Source organism: Haemorhous mexicanus, chromosome 19, assembly GCF_027477595.1.
Source record: "Haemorhous mexicanus isolate bHaeMex1 chromosome 19, bHaeMex1.pri, whole genome shotgun sequence".
In the NCBI taxonomy this organism is placed as follows: domain Eukaryota; kingdom Metazoa; phylum Chordata; class Aves; order Passeriformes; family Fringillidae; genus Haemorhous; species Haemorhous mexicanus.
Window position 1 is genome coordinate 7,552,222 of NC_082359.1, and position 12,755 is coordinate 7,564,976.

Genomic DNA, 12,755 nt, shown 5'->3' on the forward strand with positions numbered 1-12,755 from the left:
TTCTGTAGCCTTGGTGGCCAAGGGGAATTTTCTCCTTCAGCCAGCTGCTGATGGGGATGGCCTGGTGGGTTTCTGTAACTGGCATCACCCTACAGAATTCACTGGGTCAACAAGAGGGGACTCTGCAAGCCAGCAGTGACAACCTCCAAATGTGGAAATGGTCCATGAGAATGCACATGGTTTGGTGTCATGAATGTGAAAGAAGGAATAGATCTGTTTGGTCATTTTGTCCAGATTTTCTCCTGGAGTGGGGAAGGGGGATCTCTCCTGTCACATTGTTTTATCCTCAAGTCACACAGCAGAAATTTCAGCTGTTACATTCTTAATTTTCTGCTGATTTATGAGAGAATATTTGATCTCTTCTTCTTCTATCTGAACCTTTTATTTTTAAATTCTCTGAAACACACTGAGCACACAAACAGCCCCAATATATTGGAGGAATCTCCCACAGTGATTCTGCAGTGAAGAGTGCTCAGCTTCCCAACTGACACCTTATGCCCATTTTACTGCAGTGAAAATGCTTGGTTTAAGGAATCTGTTTTTCTATAGTCTTGACTAAGCAGAACTCTTTTTCTTTTAAAAGGAAACCATTTTACACTGCCCCACCTGATCCACAGCATGTTTTTCACAGAGAAATCTGACTGCTTAGCAGGATGTGCACAGATCTAATTGTAAGTGTAACTATTCTGGAAAAGAAAGAACCTGAAGAAAAATGGAAGAAGTAATGGGACACTGGCTTGCAGGGGCCAGGAGCTGTGGGTGGGCAAGTTCTACAGGAAAAACCAGAGTTTAATACCAGCAAACTGCACAGAGTCCCAGCCAATTGCTTTGTAGTAGGCAAGAACATCAGGTAGCCATGTCTTTAGTAAATACCTTGCCATAAGCCATTTGTGCCTTTTTTGTGACTTTTATTCTGTCACTGACCTTTATGAAAATTATTATACGAAACACAGGCTCTGGTTTTTTTTTTTTCACAAACCAAAAGTAAACTCAATCCTGATAAATCACCACCAGCAGCCATCTGCTGACTTCCCCAAACCCCTGTGTGTCCTGCAACCACAAACAATTAGAAGTGTCTGCTCTGGGCTTGGAATAGGACTAATTGTCCATCACATTGAGACAGGCTGAAACAGGTTTGCTGGGCAAAGGCTGCCCCAGTACCTGCTGCATTTGTGCTTGCCCAAGACAGAGATAATTCATGCTGACAGAGCAACACATTCATCAAAACTGAGGTGGGGTGGGGGGAGATGCAGTCACAGCAGTCCACTTATTATTTACATGCTCCTGAGAAGCACTGGCTGAGGGGAGGAGAGCCTTTCACCTCTACCCAGGGGGAGCTCAGATCAAGCCCTAAAGCTACAGGGACTGTGCATTCCCCCAAATTATTGGCATAACGGAGTGGGTCACAAGGACCTTGTTATTTTACCCTTTAAAGCCTGTCTGCACTAAAGTATCCCAAGTTACCATTTTAATCTTGGTGCTCATTCACATGAACACTCATATTTTAGAGGGAGAATATTTTGACTCTGATTCATTGTTCAGACTAAAGCATGTTACAGCAGAATTACAACTATTGCAGGAATGGCATAAAAATAAGTTAGCACACTCAGCCATGAGTGTCTTCAAATTGTATGCTTAGGCAATATCAACACAAATTGCAATTCTAAAAGGGGCTTAAAAATTATACACTGCAGTAATAAAATAACCAAATAAATTAAACTTTGAAATCCATTGACTAGAAAGCATTCAAAATTATCACTAAATCTCAGATACTTTTGCCTACGAGTCCTGGCTCAATAAAACCTCAGTACTGTAAATATCACCAAATTTAGCTTAAAAATATTTAAGATGTAAACAATTTTTTTGAACTTTAGTAACCATTATTATTCAAATACAAGGTAGTATTTTAGTCTTCTCTGGTCTTGTAACAAGACTTGTCTAATTCTTACTGCATTATGACATCACAAAAAAAGACAAGAGGGTTTTTCTTGTTGAAAACAGATTTTACCTCCAAAATTTGTACACCTCTAATGAGTATAAAAGCCTTACAGATGCTTTACATTACTAAAAGGTGCAGAACTGCTTTATTTAGGTGCCTAATTCTGCTTTGTACCAATATGCAACTTTGTCTCATGTAGATAAGTGAAAGTTGCAAAAAGCCAGTGAACCATCAAATCCACATGCTAGACTTTATAAACAGACATATGAATGAAGCAAACATCTGCTCTCTGAGGATACATTTTTCCCCATTCAGGATCTGTAAAGACTTCATAATTAATTGCTTTTAAAATGGAAAAGACAGCAAAGAATTTTGTTTCATTTTAGCTTACATCTTCCTTACTTTAATCATGATTGCATCAGTCTGGAAACTGCAGAAGGCAGCAGGGCTGAGGATGTGAATGTGGCTCCGTGTGGACACAGAGCCTTCTGTGAAGCTGTGACTGCGAGATGAGTGGTTTAAAAACTGCATTTGTGGCAGTGAGTTGCCCAATTTCTTGTTTGCCTTGTGCAAGCAAATCCTCTGCCCCCTCTGCAGCCGTGTAGGATCACTCACACACACACCGTCCCTTCTATTGGTTCCTACCTGGCTTTAAACCACCAAAACACTTCTCTTAATCCATGTGAGAATGTTCAAAACTGGCCTAAAGGATGAGGGATTGTGGGGAAGAATTAACACATTGATATTTATAAAACTGGGACTTCTGCTTAACATACAAGAAAATAAAAACTTGAGACTCATGGCTACCAACCAATGCTAACCTCCCACCAACCCCTAAAGAAAATACAACGAGATTTGGTGGAAAAGCCCCCAAGCTTCAGAATTCCCACGGGTTTTCTTTGTTTCCTGTAAAAGGAAGAGGCTCCCACACTTGCATCAAGAAACAGGAACCCAGAGGCTGCTGAACGAGCAACAGCACAGAAAAACCAATGCCAGCAAAACCAAACGGGCCCAGACAGAGCTGTGAAAAGCAGAAGCACTGCTGACCCCTGTCCCTCCCCTGGCCAGGGTGTGCATGTTGAAAAGCCCCAGTTTGGAAGGGCTGGTTCAGTTTTTGTGGGAACTCCTTCAGCCTCACATGCCTGCTCTCCTCCAGCCTCCTCCTCACCCCTGCCTGCAGAGCCCTGGCTCAGCACAGAGGCTGAGGCAGGGACCTCCCATCCCTGGGATGCTGGAATGAATAATGCAGTCATGGGAGAAACTCTGCTTTGGCCACAGAGGATTTTCTGTGTCTTAAAAGCCACCTTATCCTGAGTGAGGAGGAGGAGGAGGAGGAGGCCATGCTGAGAAGGCTGAGGCCACCACCCGGCGAGGCTCACCTCCCACGCTGCTGTTGTTGAAGGACAAAAGCCCTTGTCAAAACAAAAAAAGTTAAAGAAAATGTGGAGAATGGCAACTGTTGAAAGCAACGGGGGCTCATTGAAAGACAAAAGCTTCAATTACCTGGATTTTTCTAAAGTCCTGTTAACACTCCTGGTCTATAAGCAGGACTGCAAACAGCCATTGTAGGGGGTTCATAAAGGCTCCTAAAGGGATTATTCACTGGGTTGTGCCAATTGCATCCCAATTCCACCAAGAATGTTTGCAAAGTCCACCCCTAATTGCACAGCTTTTTGGAAACAATTTCTCGCAGTGACAGATTCCAGCTGGAAGGAAGCCTCCCATGAGGTGAGGTTCAGCAGGACAACACCAAACTCAGGAATCACAGATGGAGCATCCATGTGTGTAGACTAGGCCCTGTAGTTTCTCATTTTTTGATCCCTAGGGTGAAACTCTCTTCACAAGACCCCTCTCCATCATGGCTTTCCAACCAGGCAAGGAGCTGTGATGTATTCCATCCACCTACAAACCTCCTCAAGAGGGGACAAAGATGGACTTATGGCTACTGTAAAACAGGCAACAGCATATTTGGCAAAGGATCTTCTCTTACCATTAGACTGGCATTAAGCTCCTTACAAGCTACATTAAAACTGTACTATGATTCTCATTGTTTTCTGGTGGGTTTAGGAACCAGGAGAATGTCCTTCAACTCTTTTCTAACCCCAATATTTTAACTACTACATCATCCAGCTTTCCTTCACATAATACAAACTCTGCATTGATTAACTGACATCACACAGTCATGTGAACTGTCTCATACTAGGAACAGGAGCTTCCAGAAATGAAAACAAAACCAACCAAGTCTCCTAAGACTGCAACAAGACTGGCAATACCTGATGCTATGTCATGATGGGTGCAGAGAAATGCAGTTATTTCAAATGGAGCCACTTCCTCCAAGCTTTTGAGAAGTCACCTCAGCTTATCCACACAAACATGGTTATCCCCTACTTCACCCAAACCCAGTGGTTTTTGATTTAGGCTGTGGGCCCTGCTGTGCCAGACACTGCACAGCACAGGACTTACTGCCCAGACAGCTGAGAGAAAGGCTTGTTTTTTTCCTCTCCACATAAACACACATACCTACAGATATTATTTACATTATGATCAAGCAGAGGGTGATAGACATCTAAGCTAGCCATGTGAAGAAACAGATCCCAGCCCGGAGGGACATGCAATCTAAGCAGTCCACCTGCAACTAGAACTGTCTGGCAAAGTGCAAGGCTGAGAGGACAGGAGGCAAAAATATTAAATATACTGCCTGTAACATTACAATGGAAGCTGGCAGGGTAGAGTGTGTATGTAGAAAGCTGCACAGAATATCTGAACAGTGTAGACACCTATGCAGCCTGCACACCCCCTCCACTGCCGTGTTACCGCTATCTTATTATTTCCAATCATACTTAGTTACTGCATTTTCTTTTAATAGGAAGGCTTGGGGAAGCACTAAGCTTAAATCCCAGGTTGTTAATGTTTCTTTTAAAGGAAGGAGTAAAATCAAGGCTGTTTTTACGAGCCCTCCCTTCTCCATGCCCTCTGAGCTGACTTCCCGGGAGCAGCGGCGGTGCGTACGGATGCGCGCTTGGGTGTGCAGGGGAGGGTGTTGTTTCCTATTAAGTCTGGCATCAGATTCATGTCTGCAGGGGCTTGCTTAAGATGATAGGAAGAGAGAGTTTTATCATGAGCCAGACTGACAGAAAAGCTTGCTAATGGGACTTGAGGCATACACAGGAAAGAAAGTGCCAAAACATTAAGCTACCGCCAAGTGTCAGAGGGCCACTGATTTATTGCAGCAATTTTGCCACTGTGTCCTTTATAAGGTCCCACAAGTCCTTCCTCCTGGCAAGAAGCTGTGAGCTGCTGCAGCTCGGGGAGAAGTTTAGATACAGAGCACAGAAAGTGTCCAAGCGAAAGGCGGGGGCCGGGGGGAGGACGGAAATCGAATGTTGACTTGAACTTGCCCCAGGCAGCAGAGTCCTCTTAGCTCCACTGCCTCCCTGACAGCTTGATGAAATGAGTCAGGGCCTCCCCATGGCTAGACCAGCTCAGGCTTCCAAGTGCCGGGGTAGAGCTGTAAGAAACAGATTGAGCCTCAGGGCAGCAATTTTTTTTTTTCCCTTTCTCTCCTCAGCATTTGGCTGGGGGAAGGGGGAGGTTATGAGCACTACAGATGTATAGGCTGAGCCTTTGTCTGCAGAGGGGGAGGGCGACGGGGAGAGAGAAGAACAGCAAGAGAGTATTAGCTATGGCAGCTGAGAATAGCCCAGAGCACTATAACTAATTTTGAGGGGCAGTGATGCATTGTATGGGCTATGTGCTGTTTGGTCTGAGGGGGCCCCTGTTGTGAAGCAGCAATCAAGAGGACATTTTGTTAAGTGACCAACAGCTGTCATCTGCAAGCCCAGAGTGGGGAAGGAGGGAGCAAGGGGAAGGGAAAAGGGGAAAAGGAAAAAAAAAAAAAAAAAAAGAGCATTTGTCCCTTGGAGGCAGAGCACATTAATCCACCAATGTGCCACAGCTTTAACTCTAAACGTGCTCAGTGCCTCCAAAGACCCGAGCTCCTCTCCATCAGCCACCTGGAGAGATGGGCACCTCCTGCCCTGCTCCAGCCTGCTGGATGCAGGGAGCTCCTCTACCTCTGTGGGTTGAGAAACCGACGCTAAAAATACTGTTTAAGTCTCTTTTCATTCCATAAAATTGAGTTGATCTGCTGCAGCTTAGGGTCAATCCCTCAAGGACTGTTTTTCCCCCCTTCCCTTTTTCATAGCACTCATAAATTAATCAGGAAGACCCTGACTAAGTCATTTCATGCTGTACAACATAAAAGAAAGTCCCCTGATGATCCATGCAAGGATCTATTAAAAGCGGGAGGAGGGAGGGAGGAAGGGTTAGGGAAGAGGGAGAAAAGGGGGGGGGAAGGAAAAAAATCTCAACCTTTTTGATATTTTAGGATAAAAGCTGGAGGACTTTGTTACGAATTCTAGCCAACATCAAAACACCTTAAATAATTCAAAGAACATGTTAAAGGGAAGAAACTGAATGTTGCTCTGATGTTCAGTTGATGCAACGCAGAATATTACCCAAAACAGCACAGCCTGTTAAGGGAGACAGCAGCCTTGAGCATTTCAGTTCTTTAGAAAAATGTCAGAACCTGTAAAAATCATAATTTCCAGCAACTTTTTTTTTTTTTTTTTTTTTTTTTTTCTTGCATGATATAAACTCAGCGAGACTGAAATGTAGGTTTCTGACAAGCTGTTAACAAGACAACTTTAGAAATCTGTCTGGAGCTCTCAGGGAGATGGGCTGCCATTTCACTGCTTCGAAGAAGTTCATGACATGACAAGCAAAAATCAGGGAACAGAGACCTAAAAACCACGGTGTAATTTTCATTTGCTTCTGTCGTGAAAGAATTCAAGCAGAAATATTAGAAGGCTGCACAACTAAAAAAGCCAGGAACTGGAAAATCATTGCTGTGGTTTGACAAGCACATCTTTTATGCTGAAAATGGTTTCTTTATTATTATACCTATACACAGGAAAGCACTTTGGAGAAAAAGGGATTATCACAAATTATTCCTTGAGATCTACAAAACAAGATCTACAGCTGCCTACTTTCCAACCAAGTCTAAAAATTACCTGGTTCAAGGCAGAGAGTGACCAACCCATCCTGAAAAAAGCTGTAACAGCCACCAGATTTCTCTTCATTTCCCACATCCTTGCCCTTCCCCCCCCAACAGGAAAGGTAAAAAGATCTTTCCATAGTGCAGTCTTTTACTGGAGCATACACAGATGAATGTTACCTAAATGCTTAAGAAAGACACATTCATTAAAAATAGAAAAGTCAGCATCCAATGCCATCTACACACAGGAGTTTGGTACCACACTCAGGAGAGGCCTTCTGGCTGGTTTACCAAATTATACCTCCTACTTCAGGCCTTAATATACCAGTAGAGTGCTTTGCCATAATTTTTGGATGAATTAATGATGCTCTTTCCAGAATCAATCTATTCTACTCAACGGTCAGTAAAAAGTAGATCAATCTATATCTATCTATATCTATATCTATATCTATATCTATATAATCTATATCTATATCTATATCTATATCTATATCTATATCTATCTGTCTGTCTATCTTTCTATCTATCTATCTATCTATCTATCTATCTATCTATCTATCTATCTATCTATCTATCTATCTACCTACCTACCTACCTACCTACCTACCTACCTATCTACCTATCTGTCTATCTATCCCCCTATAGTACACTTCTCTCAATATATAGTCTTCCTCACTTTCACTATCTGGACTAAGTATTTAATGGTAGGCTGATGTAGCTGCCTGGAAGTCAATTTACTGACTGTGATTGACTCATTATCTATGGTTGCAGAATCTCAGCACCCTTGGGAAAGCTTGGGAAACCCAACATACAATTTTATGCTTAATTTCAGCCCATATTTCCCAAGAAGGAGAGTGATGGGACAACGCAGGAGGTAATTTTCACTTGTACTGTCTATGACTACACCAAAGGGTAATGTGAATTATGGACCACACTTAGGCCAGCATTTGCAGGGATCACACAAATAATGAACTGAAGCCTTTTCACCTCTTTCCTATCTCTCCTTGTTTCCACACCATCTCTGGTGGTGCACCCACAGCCACACTTGGGTAATTGAAAGAACAGTGCACACAGAGTTGAGTGGTTGATGCTGCATTTCACCAATTTACAAAACAGAGGAAACTCTGACAAGAAAAGGGATGCAGCCTGCTTCTCTTCTGAAGTGCTCACAAGCTCTTTTCCCTCTTCCCTCGCTTGGGCATTGTGTCACCTGTCACTCATTTTCTTTTCATTAGACAGACACTCTTGGAGACGTTACAGAAGCTGTACATGGGTTTTCACTAAGGAACCAAAGAAACACCCATTACTTTCTAATTCTCTTGTTTTAGGCTATGACTAACACCATGTGCTTGTCAGAGACATCTTGCCTTGCTGCCTCCCTTTTACCACAAGTCTGCCTGAACCCCTGCCCCAGCTGCTTTGGTCCCTCATGCTCTCCTGGGAAGAGCAGAAACCAAGATGGGATTTGCAGTGGCTCACTGCACAGAGCAACTTTAATTTTGTTTAATGCAAGGATGCCTAGATGATATGTCCAAGAGAAGAAAAACGGCTTAAAGCCATTATTTATAACAATGAGAGGCTGCTGCTGTTTGGAGAGGGGGCTGTAAGCTTTCTCTAAAATTAAGGAGTTCAGGACTTAATATGGATATAGTCAAAAGCCACTTTAACCATAATGATCTGTCTAGTAATTTCCCACTTACTATAAACATCAGTTTTCTTCTATTTGGATTGCAAATCTAGTCTATTACTATGCCATGTCCACGTCACTGTGGAGTCACCAAAAACTACTGGGCCAGTACAAAACAACAGAATTTGCTGAAGTACCCTCCTCTAATGGAAAGCATTTAGTTATTCTCAGCTATGTGACTCCATGCTATGTGACTCTGTTTGGGAGCTCCATTTACATATTTATTTAGCAGGGAACATGCATGGCTGTCTTCCCTCCGTGCAGAACCATTATGAGCTGCAGGAAGCTGTTACAGAGGATTTCAGCATGGAACTCAGGAGGAAAGGCATTTCCAAATACCTCCCTATCCTGCTTAATGACAGCCACCCTCTGGAATCAGGGTGATGGATTTCTGGTTATGAAACTTGCTGTGGTTTCTTACAGCTCATTCACGTGAATGCTTATTTCATTTCATTTATACATTTAATTTCTTGGTGTATATATTTACACACACAAACTTTTTCTCATGCTGCCAACTTCCTTTCCTCCTTATTTCTCCCTTTAAGTCCAAGTGGTGCAGCAACAAAAGAACACACCAGGTTATGCACAAAGACACCCATCTGAGAACCCTAAAGTTCCCCCACAGGTATATTACAGCTTTTTGCATTCAAATTCAAGCTGAAGGCCCAAAAATGCCTAACATGAACTTCCAGAAGAGGGGACTAATTTTAGAACCAGAGCAGACATGACTCAGGTATGAAGGCAAATCTCTGCTGTGCCTTAGGCTGGAGCTGGCAGAGTGGCAGATGCCAGGCTGAGTTCAGGTGGGTGAAGCTGGGCTGACCAGCTGCACACCTGGAAATACACCACCACTATCCTGGTAAATAGAATATTTCAGAGCACTTTTTAATTAGGGATTCTGGACATGGAAAACAATGATAAAGCACCTACTGTGCTCTCAAAATACATTAATTCAGTGAAAAGAACTTCAGCTCATTCTTCACTTAATGAATATATGAAGGTTATGTGAATCAGCTGCTTTGTTTTGCCAAATGACTTTAGTCACTAAAAGTCCCTGTTGCTGTCAGGGACAAGATTAACTATACTTATATATAATTAATGTAATAATTAATGTTATTTAATTCCACTGCTATTTAACTCATAGCAAGGTTTATGTTGTTGTGGATAAAAATATTAAGCTTACTATAGCTACCATTAATGTTTGCATTATTGAACATTAAAATTCATATCTGGTAAAATATTTAGCACAAGAATTGAGACATCTACAGAAGGCCTATTCCTCCAAGGAAACCCAGAGCATGTGCTTACAGATTTCAACCACTGCTTTTAAAATAAACCTTAAGTGATGGCTGCCCCACTCACCACAGGCAAACTACCCTGGAACAAAGAAATTCACCAAGAGAGAAATAAAAAAGATTTTGAATATGAAAACTAAAAACCACCTCTGCACACCCCCACACCCCCAATATCCAGCAGCTGTCATTAGCATTAACACAATACAAATTAAGTCTACTTTTTTTCTTTCATTCCATTTAGATCTTAGAAATATTAAAGAAGATAAGTCTTGGACCTGAAGGACAAGCATTGCCTAGGACATACATTGGGGCATCTCCAATGGAATCTAAGGAATACAGCAGAGACTTCAAGCTAATTTGATAAGAAAATAACAACTTGGTTATTCACTCTTACAGAATTATGCCCCATCAAAGCTAAATATAAAAGCTTCAAGACCTATGCCATTACCTGGAGAATCCTTCTTTGGACCACTAAATGACAAACTTTAAAACACTAAGCAATGTTGAAAACATATGTATCCTACTCCAGGTAAAACTGTAAAGGCTTCCCCCTACCTTAGCATGTCTGCTCCTCTCTTTCAAAGCCCCTAGATACTCATTTGTTCTTGTCAGCCCCCAAAATGCCCATGATGGATGGAAATGTAATGATTTACAAATGGAGCCTCCTACCTCACTGTTCTGCTTTCAGACTGCCAAGGCAGCTTGAGCAGCACTGACCTCAAAGACCAAGACAAGGGCTGGCTGTACATGTTGAAAGATGGGAATGTGAGTATCCTCAGCTAAGCCATCCTGAAACTTTCTGAACAGGCTTGAGCAGATTTATGCTTTCTGTTGTCACTTTTTAAATTTGTATTTTCCTTCCAGAGCTGATGAGGAAATGCTCAGCTCTGTGGATAAATGTCATTTATGAACAGAAGTTCCAACATGTCAGTGTTCCCTCAGCACTGACGACCCCCTGTATGTCTAATCCAGACTCGAGCAATTAGAGAATAAAAGAAAGAGAAAACATCTCAACAGGAGGGGAAAGAAGAGAAAAAGAACAGACTGAAGAGTAAAAGTGGAAAAAAACAACTTACTGCTCTGTGGACCAATAATGAGATGGGGCTACCAACACTGCTGGGAATGGACTCTATCACCTTTCATTAGCACAAAGAGGAAATAATAATTAGCTGGAACAAGCTATTATGTATTTGTCACAGAGTCAGAACACAATGAATTATACAAACCTTTTATTTTCCAGTAAGTTATGATGAACAGAGGCAAATGTGAAATCTATTTGAAGAACTGGAAACTACCTTGACCAAGATATTTTAACCCCTCTCAGTTTGTGTGCACTATGAAGCAGGCAAGTTTTCCTGCTCCAAGGGGAGCTGTGGCACAGTGGGCTGTTCTTTTTTCACTTGTGAATGTTGCTGTATCAGCTGTGATACACCAACCAGCTCAGGTGTGGTTTGCAGCCACACTCAGCAGTAAAATGCATAAATTGCAGGATAATGCTATTATTAGTACGTGTCCCTGCTGCACATCCAATAACAACAGGGGCTTTCACAGACTGCAGAGCAATCAGGTGGCTTTAAAAATGCTTCAAAGCCTCTTCATGGAGTGAGTGAGGGGAAGTTCTTTTCAGAGTTTATGCAAAGTACTTGCACAGGTAACTGAAGGCTCAAGAGCTTCTGGGCAGCTTTTGGAAGCACAAGCTGAGAATGACAGTGCTAATAATCAATGTAATCAATGTACAGCAAAAAATATTCCTTTAAATTCACACCTAATACTTGTTCATGAAGCAGAAGCAGTATTCAAAACAAACCACTGTGTTAGCTCAGCTGGCTAATGAATAATTGCCACAATTACAAAAACAAATCTTTGTTTTCAATTTTCAGTAAGCAGAGCTTTAGAAGAACAAACTGCTTTTGAAAGCAAGATAGTTTTTTTTCCCCTAAAAAAGGAAAGAAAGAAATCCTTCCTAGCAACTGCAATTATGATACTTTCATGTCAAATGAATTATATTACAGGAAATAAATCTTTCTAAGATGCACAAGAGGGTTATCTGGCTCCAGTCAGACTTATGCATTACTGGTTTTATATGTTGTACTCTACTTGATTAATATAGGTAATCAAATTATACTGCCTTCCACTGTGCTCTCAAATTCAAGGCTATAATGTTTTCAATGACAAAGTTCATAGAGTTGTATAAAAATGTACCTCATGCTGTACCAGCCCTTTATTGCTGTAGTAAAACACCATTTTCAATTTAGTAATAAGTGATATAAAACAGAGTGTCTTGATTGGCAGGGTCGTATTCATTATGCAGTGCCCTGTGACACAGCACAGCTCCCAGGGAAAATTTAAGGACAGAATCTCCCACAATCTCAGATGTTGATACTTAAGGGAATTGAATGATTCCTTTCTCATGAGTTCTCCAAAGGAAGGGCAAGAAATTGAACAGAAACACACACACACACACACAGAAGTGTGGATGGAAAGGAGAAAGGGGCAGGAATGGGCCATCATAACATCCTGGCTCTCTTGCACCAGAGCCAATCCTACACTGTTGCTTCCCACCTGGAATAGGAAAGAGGAAGAGGAAAGGACAGAAAAATAGGAAGCATGACACTCAGGATAGCAGCAAATATTGGAGAAATCTTCCTGGCTCTTCCAGGGGCCTGACCAGTGACCAGAAGAAGAGACTGTGAGTGTTTAACTTGAGGGGCCTTAATGAAGTTGTGTTATCAAGTGCCCTTCATTTTATGAACATCAGGATTCTCTTAAGAGCTGTAA

At 41.9% G+C, this 12,755-nt stretch overlaps 1 protein-coding gene across 20 annotated transcripts in view; it reads right to left on the minus strand.

The window, feature by feature from the left end:
• Nucleotides 1-12,755, minus strand: part of FBRSL1 (fibrosin like 1) — a 506,715-nt gene that overhangs the window by 171,534 nt on the left and 322,426 nt on the right. The gene's annotated exons all lie outside the window — the stretch shown is intronic.